At 49.3% G+C, this 16,662-nt stretch overlaps 1 long non-coding RNA gene across 1 annotated transcript; it reads right to left on the reverse strand.

The window, feature by feature from the left end:
- Nucleotides 1–4,540: 4,540 nt before the first annotated feature.
- LOC114070303 lies at nucleotides 4,541–6,029 on the reverse strand. Its single transcript, XR_003573911.1, has 2 exons — nucleotides 5,886–6,029; nucleotides 4,541–5,091 (listed from the first exon to the last, which is right to left on the reverse strand). It is a non-coding gene; the product is annotated as an uncharacterized LOC114070303 (long non-coding RNA).
- Nucleotides 6,030–16,662: the final 10,633 nt, after the last annotated feature.

Below are 16,662 nucleotides of genomic sequence, written 5' to 3' on the forward strand. Positions count from 1 at the left end.
GACAGAACCACTCAGCCTAAATGTCCAAATGCTTCTGGGCATCACAGTTTAACAGTTTTCATCTTTTAGACAAGGAATCATCTGAACTATTAGCCAGGGGAAGTGTTTCCTTCTCCTGACAGTTATCCCTGGTGTGTTGTTTTTGGGATGAACGGAATATGAAAGAGAAGATTTGAGAGGAGGGAGGAAGTCAAGGGAAAAAAAATGATTTAATCTTGGAAAATGAGGCTTGCTCCCCTCCATGGGGTGATGGGGGCTGAGATCAGACTCTCAGGGAAAATTCCTTTTAGTTCTGAAGCCTCACTGGAAGAGATTGGTCTCTCTCAGAGGAAAGAGCAAAGCAGTTTTGGCACAAAATAGGGGAGGGAACAGTCCTGTTCTTGACAAGTGGCTCAACAAGATGCCCTGAGAAATCTTCATTTTTGTTCAGTTTATAGGACTGTATAGAGGACAGAAACCTATAGAAACAACACTCATGCACAGCCCCCCTCATCCTAGACATTCCCTATTCAGTGCTGGTAATTAGCCCCCAAGGAAAGGTCACTGTAGGGTACAAAGGGGCCTGGTTCTCCCAGGCAGTGGCTCCAGTAGCTGCACCTTGTGACAGAAGCACAGAGGAATGACCTGGGGTGTCTGTGCTCACACCCATGGACATGGAGGTGATTGTCCCTGAAAAATCCCTGAAAATTTCAGGGACCGTCCCTGAAAATTTGGCTCCGAGTGTTTCGCTGGCACAAAGGTGTCCCAGGGTGGTCAGAAGATGTGGAGAGACATAATGAAGGGATGGAAAGTAAAATTTTCTGTGGTGAGAGAGCACAGAGAGGGAGAAGGGGAGGAGAAGGGAGGGAGGTTGTCTGAAATCAAAAATCAGAGGGGGTGTTCTCTGTGGTTTCATCTTTGCTGATAAAAAGTACATCAGCTCCTCTTTCAGCATTCACCTCCCTCAGCACTCACCTCTCAGTGGCTTCCTGGCATGAAGGGATGCTCATCAGCTCCCACAGATGAAGGTGTCAAAGTCTTCTCTGCCACTGCCCAGAGCAGCCAGCCCTCCTTCCCTTCTCCATGCTCCTCTTTCCTTCCAGGCCTGGGGTTCTGCTGACTCATCTCTGTGACTTTCATCCCACCAATCCAAAAGGAATCCTTTTTCCTGGTGAAGAAGAAAAGAAGAACCAGGAGCTACAACCATTGGTGACCTCAGACAAAAGAACTTTCTGGTACTGGTCCTTGTGGTGCCAGTGTGGGAGCTGGGAAGTGAATCCTGCTCTCCAAAGTGCCTGAAAGCCTTTAAAACTGTTTCCTACGTCAAGGATAAATCCAGGTGGAAGAAGGGGAGGCCACAGCTTGATAGCAGTGGCTGTTTGTGTCAGACAGCAGCCTGTCTCTGATCCTTTAACATCCTTCCCTGGGCACCCCCTGGCACAACAGGCACGATACCCTCTGTGCCTCCCTGCAGGACATCAACCTCTAAGAGCCATGAGGGTGACTTGATTCCCCCAAAACAAGTGCTTGTGACCCTGAAGGTCAGAAAAATATTTGGGAAACTGCTAATTCCTGGGTCAAATGTCAGGCAGGCAAGTTGTTGTAACTCTAGGAATGGTCACCTAGCAGTGGATGTTAAATGAAAATGAAACCAAGCTCTCAATTGATTAAAAAATTAAAAGCTCAAGGTTGTTCCATTTTGCAGCAGCTCCTGTCAGAGCCTGGTGGGTTTGGCAGTAGAGCTGATGGATTTTTTTTAAGGATTTTCTCTCAGTGAAAAGGTTGTGTGTGGATGGTAGAAGAAAACATCAAAATGAAGGTCTCTGGGAATGTGTGTGTATGTCTCTTCTTGACTTGGGTCTTGGGATCTCAACCCCCTGCTCTGGGAAGGAGCGAGGGCCCTGCTCCTTTAGGGTGGGGCAGTGTGGGTGGGCACTGACCCACTGCAGAGCCACAAAGTGGGGAGCATCTGTAAACAGCCCATCTGTGGGGGAATTGCAGGTGTTTGGGTGAAAGGCACAGCACGCAGGGTTAGAATCGCTCCAACGAATCCTCCTCTCGGTTGTGCTTTGCAAAGTTGTTTCTGAGACCTCATTCCATCCTTATGATACAGGTCACGACAAAAGGATCCGAGACCTCCCCGGTGCTCCTGCTTTCCTGTGTCAGTGCTGATCACTTGCCATGTGATCAGCTGTGGTGTCACAGCCAAGTGCCTCTCATTGAGGCTGTCCAAGCACCCCCCTGGGCTCTGCAGGGGCTCGGCAAAGGGTTAAGGTTTGCCCTATTGATGCAAAAATGCCTTTAGACACCTCTGTTCTTGAAAAACAACTGCCTGAACCATTGAACCCCTTCGGAGTTAGGAAGCTGTTCATCCTCCCTCAGGAGGAAGGGCGAATGTTGAACAGAAAAGTTACAGGCTGAGCAAACATGGAACTTTTGGAAAGCAGTCAAAGGAAGCTGAAAAGCCATCTTAGATATGGAGCTGAGCATGAGTCACCCAGGGAAGTCAAAATAGAACTGCTCAAGTACTTCACTTCAAAGCCCTCAACACCATCAGCTCTCAAGCATCCCAGGAATGTCACTGCCCTTCAAAGGAGGCAGGGAGGGATCTCTGTGTGTCCCACATTCATCTTCCCTGCGAGGAGAAGGTTTAACAAAGCCCTTTGCAGGACATGCCTGTGTGAGGCCGGTGGGTGCAGGTCACCCCAGCGCAGTCTGGGCTCCATCTCGTGCCCTGGTTACACCGGGGAGTCACTTCAGGGTTACTTAACTGGGAATAAAGTGACACCCCCTGACTTCCCAGGCCTTGCAATGAGGTCAACATCCAGGTTTTTCCTGAGACCAGCTGTTGCTGGCAGCAGTTTCAGCAGGTGTGGTGGAATAAGCCCTGCTCGCCTTGGCTGTACCCTGTCCCAAGCTGAGCTTGCTGGGAAAGCTCCCAGAGAGAACTCTTGGCCAGCAGTGGGTGACACTCATGCCACAGGCAGGGCTCCACAGGCTGGCAGTCCCCCTGGCAGCCCAGATGTGGGGCCATGGTGGTCTCACCCAGAGAACAAGGCTGAAAATCAATATTGGATTCTGCCAAGTGTTATAAAAGCAGCAGATCATTCTGATGTGAAATATCTCTTAAAAAAAAAGAAAAAAACCACAACTGCTGTCCACAGGAATATTTCAGTTTTCTGTATAATTATATGTTGTTATTATTACTATTATAATTATATTATATTTATTATTATTATATTATTATTATATTTCAGGGAAGACTGAAGTGAGAAATCTGCTGCCTTAGCAAACAACTCTAAGCAGAGTCTGAAATCACTAGCATCCTTTTGGGTGACCTATTCACAAGCATCAAACTTCTTTGCCTGCAAATCTATTCCTTTGAACTGAATATTTCCTCTGAAATCTTTTTTTTCATAGTATTTTAATCCCAACTCTACCTTGACTGAAAAAGCAAAACCCGAGCTGATCAAAGGATCACATTAAGAGGGAAATACTTTTGTATTTATTTTCCTGGGGGAGGACAATGCAAGTCCTGCCATTTCTGCCACTGGTGGAGCTGGGATAGGTTTATAGAGGACTAGAAAAGATTTAATAAAATCTCAGGGCTTAGGCAAAGCGAAGAAGGACACAACACAAAGAAACAGAAACTGGAGAGGGAGTTTGAAGTGCTAGAGACTGAAAGCAATTGCTTGAGTTGGAACCTGACCAGGGTCCTGGGGATAACACCTCTCCTCCACAGAAAGTGCTGCAGGAACTTTAATATATGTAATGTTCAGGATTCTGGGTTTGTGCCTTGTCCAAGGGTGGGATTTAAAATATAAATGTTGATGCTGCCGAGGATTCTCACGTGGAGGAGAACCTGTGGGCAGGCCACAGAGTTGGCCAGGGTTAAATAAAAACATACCATCTAGGTGACTTAGGTGCCAAAGTCTGATTTTCCTGAGGGACTTGGATGCTTAGGCCCAGCTCCAGCCATATGCTTTGAGTTCCAGCTGGGAGACAGGAGTTCAGACTAATATTGCACACGTGTTCTTGGGTGGATCCGGGCGCTGAAACCCAAATTTCGGTGTAAGTCTGTGAGATGGAAGTTCTTAAGTCACCGAGCACCTTCGAAAATATTACCTGGGCTTATGGCAAATATAGTTTCCAAGGAATTTGGCACTTGGAAGCAAGGTGAATCAGACTAGTCCAGTTGTACTGGGTCTCTGCCTCTGCACCACAGACCTTGTACACTTTCTCAGTCGGCTTTTTGGGTTCAGGGAGATGTGCAGTGCAGAGAAATGTCCCCTGTGTGCTAAACAAAGAGGATTTCTGCCCCTCCACACCCAAACATTGGGAGTCAGGACCTGTTCAGAGGCTCCCTGATCACTCCCAAAGGCTGTGCTGAGGCACTGTGGTCACTGGGAGCACTTGGCTGCAGCAGAAACCTGCACCACAGAGCTGCTCTGGGATAGCCACAGCCTGGAGAGGCTCCTGAGCTCGGGGACAAAACAATCACCACCAACTGGGGCACTTCCAAACAATCTGGAGGCATGGAGTAAAAAAGGAGTGCCTTTGCTTTGATCTATCAGCTTTTATCATTTGTAAACATCTATTAATTGGCGGTGTCAGGCCCAGATCCTTATCATCTTCTGGTCTAATTTCCCCGTTTGATACATTTCCTCCACTATAAAAATACCCCTCACCCACCCTTGTCAGCACAGATTAAATCTAACGCTCTTTCTTTCAGCTGCTCTCCCCAGCGAGGCTGTAAAGCTGTCAGCTCCACACTTGACAAGAGCCAGGCTGCCCTCCTTCCCTTTGTCTCCTGAAGGAGGAAAATATTTAGGTGTCACTGGCTGGATGGCAGGAGTGAAGTCAACAGACCTCGATCCACCCTCCGATCTGAGCCACCAGAGGAGAGAGGAACTTCCAGCTCCAGCAGCTGGGATGTTCCCAGGGGCCAGGACTGAGGCACATCTTTGAGGTTCACCCATTCCTGCTCTCACCTTCCTGGCTTCTCAAGGACTTCTGTGTGCTGGCACTCAGCAAACTTGTCCCTTGGAGTCCCCCAGCTGCTGGCATTCATGTGGCATCTCAGTATCTTCCCAGGCAGCAAGGTGCTGGCTCCTGGGGTGAGAGGGTGATACAGGGTGTGATGTCAGGACTCTTCAAAGGAGATGAGCCCAGACCAGGTCTCCAAAGCACAGCTTAAGGGCCAAGTGTTTTCCAAACCTGCTGGCTGAGTGTTAACATCCTGTCCTGACCCTGGGTTTATATAAAGCACAAAGGAGGTGGCTGCAGAGGGCACATATCTGTGTATTTGCAGTAAAATAGGTGATGCAAGATGCCTGAAATCCCCTCTTGGACTCTCTCAGCACTCCTGTAAGCCACCTCTGAGCATCCCTGTGGGCTGAAACGCTCTGCTTCCTGCTCAGTCAACAAAACATGCCTTTTCAGGGGGGGGGACAGGAGGAAAAACTTCCCAACAAAGGCAGAGCAGGGATATGCATCAGCTGTGGCACAGCAGGGAACAACCAGAGAAGAAAACAGCTCCTTGGGGCAGAGTCTGAGCCCAGGGGAAAGGAGCAGCCCTGGGAAACACAGCGTGGAGGCCCGGGGTGGGCAGGCAGGAGGGTGCTGGGGGGTGCAGAGCTGCAGCAGCTCATCCTCAACCAGGCAGGAGATGTTCCCTGATCCTCTTGGACTGTGGGAGGTCACAGGGAGTCAATGCTTAAAGAACCCCTCCCCACAAACCTCACGCAGACATCTTCAAGGCAGACCCAGCCTGTGGTCTGAGCAGCCCAGGAGAGGGGAGCAGGGGCAGCGCAGAGGGGAGCCCCCAGGAGCAGGTTTCCCCCGGGCAGATGTCACTGTTGAAGCACCACATGGCCCAGTTTGGGATCCCATCCCACGGCACTCACACCACTGGTCACGGCAGCTCAGCTGGCACTTTCACCACTTGCCTGAGCCCCAAGTGCCTGCCCTTGAGATAGCAAGTGTTTCAGGATGGTCCTAAGAAGAAACACCTCAAGTGTGGCAGGGCAGAGTTGCTGGAGCTCCTGCCCTGGATTCCTGGGGAGCTGCTCCTGCCGCTGTGACATCAGGCCAAGAGGCCTCACAATACATTTAATGTGCATGTTAGCACTCCATTAAATATTGACTATGCTTAAATAAATGATGCAGCCAACTTTCAAGGAAGAAAGTGCTTATTTTGTCAACACAAAATATCCCTCTGTGCCCTTATCCCCTGTTGGTGGAACTGTGGCCAGAAAGTTCCCTGAACGAGGCTTTTGTAGCCGGTTTCATATAAAAATCACTTCTCCAAAGGAGACTCTGTTAGAGCTGAAAACTTGCTTTGGCCTTAAAAAGCAAAGCATTTTAACCTGAGCGTGTCACAAAGATGATTTCATGACTTTCTAGAGAAGAAGAAGAAATTTGTCCAAACCAACCCTTTCCCGCAAAACTGTTTTGACGTAAATGAATCTGCATTTTGACAGAGAGATCCTTCAATGGAAGAATCCCAGAAGCACCTCAGACACTCCTGACTTGCTGCATCACGAGGTGGTGTGTGCCCTCCAGCTGTCACCAGTGTCACACTGTCTGAGTCTTCATGGACTCAGGGCAGGTGGTAATTTGGGGGGCTTAGCAAGTAAAACCATCAAAAAAGGTGGATCAGAAGCCTGGATTCATCCACCCCTCCCCCCCAAACTCAGGAGTTGAAGGTAAAATGACACCCAGCTTTCCTCAGCAGCCAGTGGGGAAGGAAGAATCACTCCCCACCTCTGCAGAGTATATAGGAAGGTTAAATTTATTTGGCTGGTTCAAGGCAGAGCTTTTGCTTTTGCCACGTTGAGGGACAATCCCCACATGGACCAGACATTGGTTTGGATGTCCTGCAGGTGAGACCCCAGGTTAGGTCTGCGGTGTGGGACAATCTGCACCATCTCACTGCCTTTCTTTCCCTATTCTGCCTCACCATCACTTTCCTGAGGCTCCCTCTCACCTTCTCCCTCTACATTTGTTTTCACAGCACCTTACAAATGGCTGGTTTTAATAATGTATCGTTGGGGGCTCTTTTATGTGCTTTTGGTGCATCAATTATTGAAGCCCAGGGCTGGTGTTCTCTGCTAATAATGGGTTTTTTTTGGTTTGTTTACTCCTGTTGGCCAAATGTTTCGTGGGAATGTTGTCACTCTGGCTGCCACAGGACATGCAATTCCTCCCAGCACTTCCCTCAGTGGCCTGAGTGCACCAGCACCAGCTCTGAGCTCAGCTCACACGGGCTGGGCAGGTTTTGATGTCCCCTGGGGTAATCCCAGCCATAACACAAAAGAGTTCCCTCTGCAGGGCAGTGTTCAGAAGGGTCACATCTCCCAGGGAATCAGGACACTGCCAGGATGCAGCCACCTTTCTGCAAGAGGCTGGGGACAGAACCAGCTTTGAACCAGGTTGTCCTCAGCTGCTGCTGCACAAGAAAAGGGGTGCCTGAGCATCCTGCCAGCACCACAGACAACTGAAATGTTAAAATCAATGTTGATGCTCAGCACTGCTGCCTCTGAGCCAGGAGGCACTGCAGGGACCTGCCAGCCCAGACGAACCTGCCTCTTCATTTCGTTGAGGGCACTAAAAGTCATCACTGGGCATTTTCCTTGTGAATGTTTCCAGTCTTTCAAAAAACAAATAAACAAAAAAAAAAATCACAAACAAACAAAAAACCATCAAACACCAAAAACAAACAAACAAACAAAACCCAAACCAAACCAAAACACAAAAACAAAACCAAACCAAAAAAAACCCGACTTGGTTTTTATTTTGAAGACTATCAGGATGGAAAGTGTCCATCTGTCTCAAATGGCTCCTTGCATTTTGCAGAGGCCAAGTCATGCTCTGGTAGCAATGTGACTTGGGAAAACGTTGGCATTAGGATCACAGGATAATTCAGGCTGAAAGGGTTCTTAGGAGGTCCCTGGTCCAACATCTGCTTGAAGCAGGGACAGCTCTGAGGTCAGGCCAGATTGCTGACAGATTTATCCAGTCTAGACTTTAAAATCTCTGAGGGTGGAAAGTGAGCAGCCTCTGGCCAGGAGACATTGACTTTCCATCACTCCCAGCTGGAGCCAAATTCCAAGTGGCAAGCTGGAAGTAAAGGTTATTAATCCTATTATCAACCTCTGGATCAGCCCCCCCCCCCCCCCCCCCCCCCCCCGAGAGATTATTTTAATTAAGTTTTACCTCATCTTGAGCTTTCACCAGGATCTGCTACTCAGGCAACGCCCTGAGGGCTCAGCAGCATCCCTGTGACTTCCAGAGCTGACACTGAGTCAACAGCTGAATGTGTTACAGTTCCACTCATTGTGCCTGTCCTTTACCTCTGCAGCTGCAAAATTAAGTGGGGAAAATGCAAACAGGATCGTGTAGGTGGGAGAACTGGAACCCACTGGTGCCCCAGCAAAGGCACAGGGTTACAGTGTCCAGCTCTGGGGACCCCAGTGTCAGGACATGAACCGGTTGGGGTGGAGCCCCTCTGCTCTGGAGCCAGGCTGGGAGAGCTGGGGAGTTCACCTGGAGAAGAGAAGGCTCCAGGGAGACCTTGGAGTCACTTCCAGTCCCTAAAGGGGCTCCAGGAGAGCTGGAGAGGGACTTTGGACAAGGGATGGAGGGACAGGACAAAGGGGAATGGCTTCCCATTGCCAGAGGGCAGGTTTAGATGGGATATTGGGAAGAAATCCTTCCCTGTGAGGGTGGGCAGGCCCTGGCACAGGTTGCCCAGAGAAGCTGTGGCTGCCCCATCCCTGGAAGTGTCCAAGGCCAGGTTGGAGCAACCTGGGCTAGTGGAAGGTATCCCTGCCTGTGGCAGTGGGGCTGGAACTGGGTAATCCTTAGATTCCCTTCCAACCCAAACCATTCTGTGATTCCATGACTCATGCCTGGTTTTAGCAGCAAAGCTGTTTTAAGGATATTACACAACCGTGGGGTTTTGAACAGGTCACTGGGTGGATTCAGGGCTGAAACAATCTGCAGAACAGAAAAAGAGATGAGAGTTATTTTTAACTCCAATCCATTTCTAACACAGACCCCAAACCAGGTGCTTTGGTATAGCTGTGGGGTCACAAACCTGGGAGGTGCCTGTCCCAGGTGAGGTTTGCTGCCAAAACCGAGGCATCCAAAAAGTCTCCTCAGTAAAACCCCACGTTCCTCCCTGGCTGTGGGGAGCACATGGCAGTGCCAAGGTCAGAGTCCTACCACAGTCAAGGCACATGAGAGATTTTCCTTGTGGATTTTTTCGTGCACTGAAGTAAAAATCAGGATTTACTGTAACCTGAGGCCACCCGTGAAAATCACAGGTGCTGTTCCTGGGCTTTTCCTGGGCTGTTCCTGGGCTTTTCCTGGGCTTCACCTGGTATTCCTCACCTGAAGTGTTTGCTGACTTCTTTGGATCCTTGTCCAAACTGCCCTTGCAGTCCTAGCTGGAGGATCCTTTTTCCTTTCCCTCCTGTTGGCATCTTACCTGCTCTCCTCAGGCCACTCTGGATGCTGGAATTTCCCATCAAGTTCCAGATAACTGTGTACTTCTGCTGTCTGAAGCGAAAGCTGCTGATCCAGGTGGGAGATGGGAAGGCAGGACTAGGTGTTCTCTTTTGCTTCTCTGGCTAATCAGTATTTTTATTTAAGAAGTGTTTTTATGGCCTGTTCTTGCACTGGAATATCAGACATCATACAAGATGTTGAGATGGATTTGCAGTGTCAGGGGGAAGAACCTGCCATTCTTATTTGGGAAAACAGAGCACCCTGAGGTGGGGAAATGCTGCAAAGACCCCCCAGAGGAGTGAATGGTCCATTGGATCAGGAGGCCAGGCACTGGTTTGAGCTGAGCTGGTGTGTGATTGCAGGTAACCCCCTCTCTCGCTTCTCCCCTGCCTTTGGTGTCCAGGGACATTTCTGGAGACAGGGAATGTATTTCACGGGGTGGCTGCAGATAAAAAGTTGTGCTTTATGAGTAAAGCTGACACTTGATAACTCCAGGCAAGCTCAGGACAGGACTTCTGGGGTAGCTGTGGGTTATTCCTGCTGCTTTTCTCTCTGGAAGGTGGAAGAAGCACTAAAGACACACTGAGCTCAGTTGTACCCCAAATTTATACTTCCTTCTCTTCAAAAACTGAAAAGCAAATTGGTCCCCACTTTTTTGCTTGCAATGCAATGGCAACCTGACTGGCACTTGGACTTTTTTCCTTTATTATTATTGTTACTGTTTTCCTCTCCTACGCTGTCAGCACTGCCCAGTTCCTAATGAGAAAGGCCAGAGAAGGCAGCTGAGGGCACCTCCCACTCCCTTCAATAAAAAGGTGCTGTTAGGGCAGGGGTCATGGAGCAAATTTGCTTCATTAGGCTGATCCACACTCCCTCCTGGTTCCACACTGCCCAGAATTAAAGGGATGAACATTCCCATGCTGTTAATCTGGCAGCAATAAGTCAGGGAAGCTGCTGTGGAGCACAGCTGGACAGATGTCTGGCTGCATGAGACACCTGATTTAAACACCAGTCTTGGCACCAGCCTCATGTTTTCCATTCTGATGAACACAGCAAGCCCTAGAACTTACATGGAGCAGCTGATCATGTCACTGCTGACACAACATGCTTTGGCATCTGGTTGTCAGCCAGCTGCAATAATAACTGGTTTAGGTTTGGTGGCTTTTTTAAGGGCATCTCTAAGTGGCTTTGTGCCTCCATGAAAAGGAATGGAGTGTTCTGTATCTGCCTGTAAGACCCAGTCCTCACTCCCCTGTCTCTGCTTTGTCTGCCTGATGCTGGGGCAGGTCCCAGCCTGTGGCTGCAACTCAGATAATCCCAGACCCTGGAAATGATTAATATTGATCAGCATCTGCAGCGCTTTAAGAGACAGCAAAGCAGAGGCAGGTGGGAGCCCTGAGAGCTGGGACTGATGGGCTCCTCCATGTTGTGCCAGACCAGAAATTCAGAACTGGAAAATTCCTGAGAAAAGGATTTGGAGAAGAGTGGGGAGGAGGAGGAGCAATTCTGGTGGAGCCCATCCTCCTGCTAAGCAAACTGAGTCAGGATGGAAGGGGGAAATGTAATTCAAGAGCCCTCACAGGTTTTATTTTTATAGAAATGGATATTTTTATATGGATTCCCACAGCTACTGGCTGCTTTCACCCTCCTGGCCCCCTCCTCCACACTGCCCAGCTCTGCCTTGGGGCCTGGACCCAGATCTCCACCTTTCAGTCACTGCATCAGAATAGCAAGCCCCTTCCCAAATCCCTGGCAGTGAGGGGTGTTACTGGACATGGGTTCTCCATGGGTTAGCCATGACCTCACCCCCAGGCCATGCCAGGAGAGCCCAGGGCTTCCCTTTCCTCCCAGTCCCGTCCCCCTCCCTGCCCTGCAGGACTCTGCAGGGCTGGGCTCAGCTCCTGAGTGCTGCTCGCTCCTGGGTACCTGAATAGCTCCATTAATTGTGCAAATGCCCAAAAGATTGATGGATGAGAAAGAACAACTCTCCCCCCACCCCAATTAGTACTTCATCAAACACAGGCCCTTCCCCTCAGGATACTGGAGTGGGCTGGGGTGGAGGGGGCTCCCTGCATACCTCTTGGACAGGGAGGTAATGGAGTGAGATTATCAGTCAATATTTAAATACAGACAAGATCTGAGCCCTTTCTGAATTGCCAGTGGGTCTATTGTGGCAATGACGCCCCGTGCCCTGGATCCCTCATTTTTTATCATGCTACATTACCCACAGGGCTCTCGCATTCCCACACCACTTGACCTCTTGACTCTGTTATCTCCATCTTGGAACAAACAAGAAACATTTTATTCCCACCAGCAAACTGTCACTCACATCAGCAGCTTCTGCTCCTTTTCCTCCATCCTCTGCCCCACTGGGAGCTCAGACTTCCCGAGGTGGAAAATACAGGCAGAATAAATCCGTTTTCAGACCACTTACTCCTTCTTAAAGTGGCAGGGAAGATTTATGGCAGGGTTTTTCCCCCTCCACGCCCAATGATCTATTATTTTATCTTCCTGGGTGTCTTTCAATCAGTCATAAAGGGAAATGGAAGGGTCTGGCTGAACAAATCACCTGGTTGCAGTCAGATCAGTCAGGGGTGGTAATTGCAATTAAGGTAACTCCTAAGTAACCTTCTGCTGTTCTTGTGCCTTCCCCCACAGCAGAGCGCTGGTTGAAGATATTTCAATGGTTATGAAATAAATTGCTCATAACTTGAGCAACAGACCAGGCTTTTTAGTACAAGTTCTTTAATATCCAGTGTAACTCTGTAATTTAGTGGTTCCCCTCTGGTTTTAGTAAATAACTGGGCTCCTTAAGCATGTCAAGCAATCCTGCAGGTAGATTAGATTTGAGTCTTGCACTGAGGGCTTTGGAGAGATGTCAATTAATGTGATTGATGCTGAAATAGCAGTGGCTGAGCTTTGCAAGGGTACAAAGAGCTGCACTTCAGGGTGAGGNAGATTATTTTAATTAAGTTTTACCTCATCTTGAGCTTTCACCAGGATCTGCTACTCAGGCAACACCCTGAGGGCTCAGCAGCATCTCTGTGACTTCCAGAGCTGACACTGAGTCAACAGTTGAATGTGTTACAGTTCCACTCATTGAGCCTGTCCTTTACCTTTGCAGCTGCAAAATTAAGTGGGGAAAATGCAAACAGGATCGTGTAGGTGGGAGAACTGGAACCCACCGGTGCCCCAGCAAAGGCACAGGGTTACAGTGTCCAGCTCTGGGGACCCCAATGTCAGGACATGAACCTGTTGGGGTGGAGCCCCTCTGCTCTGGAGCCAGGCTGGGAGAGCTGGGGGGGTTCACCTGGAGAAGAGAAGGCTCCAGGGAGACCTTGGAGTCACTTCCAGTCCCTAAAGGGGCTCCAGAAGAGCTGGAGAGGGACTTTGGACAAGGGATGGAGGGACAGGACAAAGGGGAATGGCTTCCCATTGCCAGAGGGCAGGTTTAGACGGGATATTGGGAAGAAATCCTTCCCTGTGAGGGTGGGCAGGCCCTGGCACAGGTTGCCCAGAGAAGCTGTGGCTGCCCCATCCCTGGAAGTGTCCAAGGCCAGGTTGGAGCAACCTGGGCTAGTGGAAGGTATCCCTGCCTGTGGCAGTGGGGCTGGAACTGGGTGATCCTTAGATTCCCTTCCAACCCAAACCATTCTGTGATTCCATGACTCATGCCTGGTTTTAGCAGCAAAGCTGTTTTAAGGATATTACACAACCGTGGGGTTTTGAACAGGTCACTGGGTGGATTCAGGGCTGAAACAATCTGCAGAACAGAAAAACAGATGAGAGTTATTTTTAACTCCAATCCATTTCTAACACAGACCCCAAACCAGGTGCTTTGGCATAGCTGTGGGGTCACAAACCTGGGAGGTGCCTGTCCCAGGTGAGGTTTGCTGCCAAAACCGAGGCATCCAAAAAGTGTCTCCTCAGCAAAACCCCACGTTCCTCCATGGCTGTGGGGAGCACATGGCAGTGCCAAGGTCAGAGTCCTACCACAGTCAAGGCACATGAGAGATTTTCCTTGTGGATTTTTTCGTGCACTGAAGTAAAAATCAGGATTTACTGTAACCTGAGGCCACCTGTGAAAATCACAGGTGCTGTCCCTGGGCTGTCCCTGAGCTGTTCCTGGGCTTTTCCTGGGCTTCACCTGGTATTCCTCACCTGAAGTGTTTGCTGACTTCTTTGGATCCTTGTCCAAACTGCCCTTGCAGTCCTAGCTGGAGGATCCTTTTTCCTTTCCCTCCTGTTGGCATCTTACCTGCTCTCCTCAGGCCACTCTGGATGCTAGAGTTTCCCATCAAGTTCCAGATAACTGTGTACTTCTGCTGTCTGAAGCAAAAGCTGCTGATCCGGGTGGGAGGTGGGAAGGTAGGACTAGGTGTTCTCTTTTGCTTCTCTGGCTAATCAGTATTTTTATTTAAGAAGTGTTTTTATGGCCTGTTCTTGCATTGGAATATCAGACATCACAGACGATGCTGGGATGGATTTGTGGTGTCAGGGGGAAGAACCTGCCATTCTTATTTGGGAAAACAGAGCACCCTGAGGTGGGGAAATGCTGCAAAGACCCCCCAGAGGAGTGAATGGTCCATTGGATCAGGAGGCCAGGCACTGGTTTAAGATGAGCTGGTGTGTGACTGCAGGTAACCCCCTCTCTCGCTTCTCCCCTGCCTTTGGTGTCCAGGGACATTTCTGGAGACAGGGAATGTATTTCACGGGGTGGCTGCAGATAAAAAGTTGTGCTTTCTGAGTAAAGCTGACACTTGATAACTCCAGGCAAGCTCAGGACAGGACTTCTGGGGTAGCTGTGGGTTATTCCTGCTGCTTTTCTCTCTTGAAGGTGGAAGAAGCACTAAAGACACACTGAGCTCAGTTGTACCCCAAATTTATACTTCCTTCTCTTCAAAAACTGAAAAGCAAATTGGTCCCCACTTTTTTGCTTGCAATGCAATGGCAACCTGACTGGCACTTGGACTTCTTTCCTTTATTATTATTATTATTATTGTTACTGTTTTCCTCTCCTACGCTGTCAGCACTGCCCAGTTCCTAATGAGAAAGGCCAGAGAAGGCAGCTGAGGGCACCTCCCACTTCCTTCAATAAAAAGGTGCTGTTAGGGCAGGGGTCATGGAGCAAATTTGCTTCATTAGGCTGATCCACACTCCCTCCTGGTTCCACAATGCCCAGAATTAAAGGGATGAACATTCCCATGCTGTTAATCTGGCAGCAATAAGTCAGGGAAGCTGCTGTGGAGCACAGCTGGACAGATGTCTGGCTGCATGAGACACCTGATTTAAACACCAGTCTTGGCACCAGCCTCATGTTTTCCATTCTGATGAACACAGCAAGCCCTAGAACTTACATGGAGCAGCTGATCATGTCACTGCTGACACAACATGCTTTGGCATCTGGTTGTCAGCCAGCTGCAATAATAACTGGTTTGGGTTTGGTGGCTTTTTTAAGGGCATCTCTAAGTGGCTTTGTGCCTCCATGAAAAGGAATGGAGTGTTCTGTATCTGCCTGTAAGACCCAGTCCTCACTCCCCTGTCTCTGCTTTGTCTGCCTGATGCTGGGGCAGGTCCCAGCCTGTGGCTGCAACTCAGATAATCCCAGACCCTGGAAATGATTAATATTGATCAGCATCTGCAGCGCTTTAAGAGACAGCAAAGCAGAGGCAGGTGGGAGCCCTGAGAGCTGGGACTGATGGGCTCCTCCATGTTGTGCCAGACCAGAAATTCAGAACTGGAAAATTCCTGAGAAAAGGATTTGGAGAAGAGTGGGGAGGAGGAGGAGGCAATTCTGGTGGAGCCCATCCTCCTGCTAAGCAAACTGAGTCAGGATGGAAGGGGGAAATGTAATTCAAGAGCCCTCACAGGTTTTATTTTTATAGAAATGGATATTTTTATATGGATTCCCACAGCTACTGGCTGCTTTCACCCTCCTGGCCCCCTCCTCCACACTGCCCAGCTCTGCCTTGGGGCCTGGACCCAGATCTCCACCTTTCAGTCACTGCATCAGAATACCAAGCCCTTCCCAAATCCCTGGCAGTGAGGGGTGTTACTGGACATGGGTTCTCCATGGGTTAGCCATGACCTCACCCCCAGGCCATGCCAGGAGAGCCCAGGGCTTCCCTTTCCTCCCAGTCCCGTCCCCCTCCCTGCCCTGCAGGACTCTGCAGGGCTGGGCTCAGCTCCTGAGTGCTGCTCGCTCCTGGGTACCTGAATAGCTCCATTAATTGTGCATATGCCCAAAAGATTGATGGATGAGAAAGAACAACTCTCCCCCCACCCCAATTAGTACTTCATCAAACACAGGCCCTTCCCCTCAGGATACTGGAGTGGGCTGGGGTGGAGGGGGCTCCCTGCATACCTCTTGGACAGGGAGGTAATGGAGTGAGATTATCAGTCAATATTTAAATACAGACAAGATCTGAGCCCTTTCTGAATTGCCAGTGGGTCTATTGTGGCAATGACGCCCCGTGCCCTGGATCCCTCATTTTTTATCATGCTACATTACCCCCAGGGCTCTCGCATTCCCACACCACTTGACCTCTTGACTCTGTTATCTCCATCTTGGAACAAACAAGAAACATTTTATTCCCACCAGCAAACTGTCACTCACATCAGCAGCTTCTGCTCCTTTTCCTCCATCCTCTGCCCCACTGGGAGCTCAGACTTCCCGAGGTGGAAAATACAGGCAGAATAAATCCGTTTTCAGACCACTTACTCCTTCTTAAAGTGGCAGGGAAGATTTATGGCAGTGTTTTGCCCCCTCCACGCCCAATGATCTATTATTTTATCTTCCTGGGTGTCTTTCAATCAGTCATAAAGGGAAATGGAAGGGTCTGGCTGAACAAATCACCTGGTTGCAGTCAGATCAGTCAGGGGTGGTAATTGCAATTAAGGTAACTCCTAAGTAACCTTCTGCTGTTCTTGTGCCTTCCCCCACAGCAGAGCGCTGGTTGAAGATATTTCAATGGTTATGAGATAAATTGCTCATAACTTGAGCAACAGACCAGGCTTTTTAGTACAAGTTCTTTAATATCCAGTGTAACTCTGTAATTTAGTGGTTCCCCTCTGGTTTTAGTAAATAACTGGGCTCCTTAAGCATGTCAAGCAATCCTGCAGGTAGATTAGATTTGAGTCTTGCACTGAGGGCTTTGGAGAGATGTCAAT

The sequence above is a fragment of the Empidonax traillii genome, unplaced genomic scaffold (assembly GCF_003031625.1).
Source record: "Empidonax traillii isolate 1590-97213 ecotype Southwest subspecies unplaced genomic scaffold, ASM303162v1 scaffold1510:size145966, whole genome shotgun sequence".
Taxonomy (NCBI): Eukaryota; Metazoa; Chordata; class Aves; order Passeriformes; family Tyrannidae; genus Empidonax; species Empidonax traillii.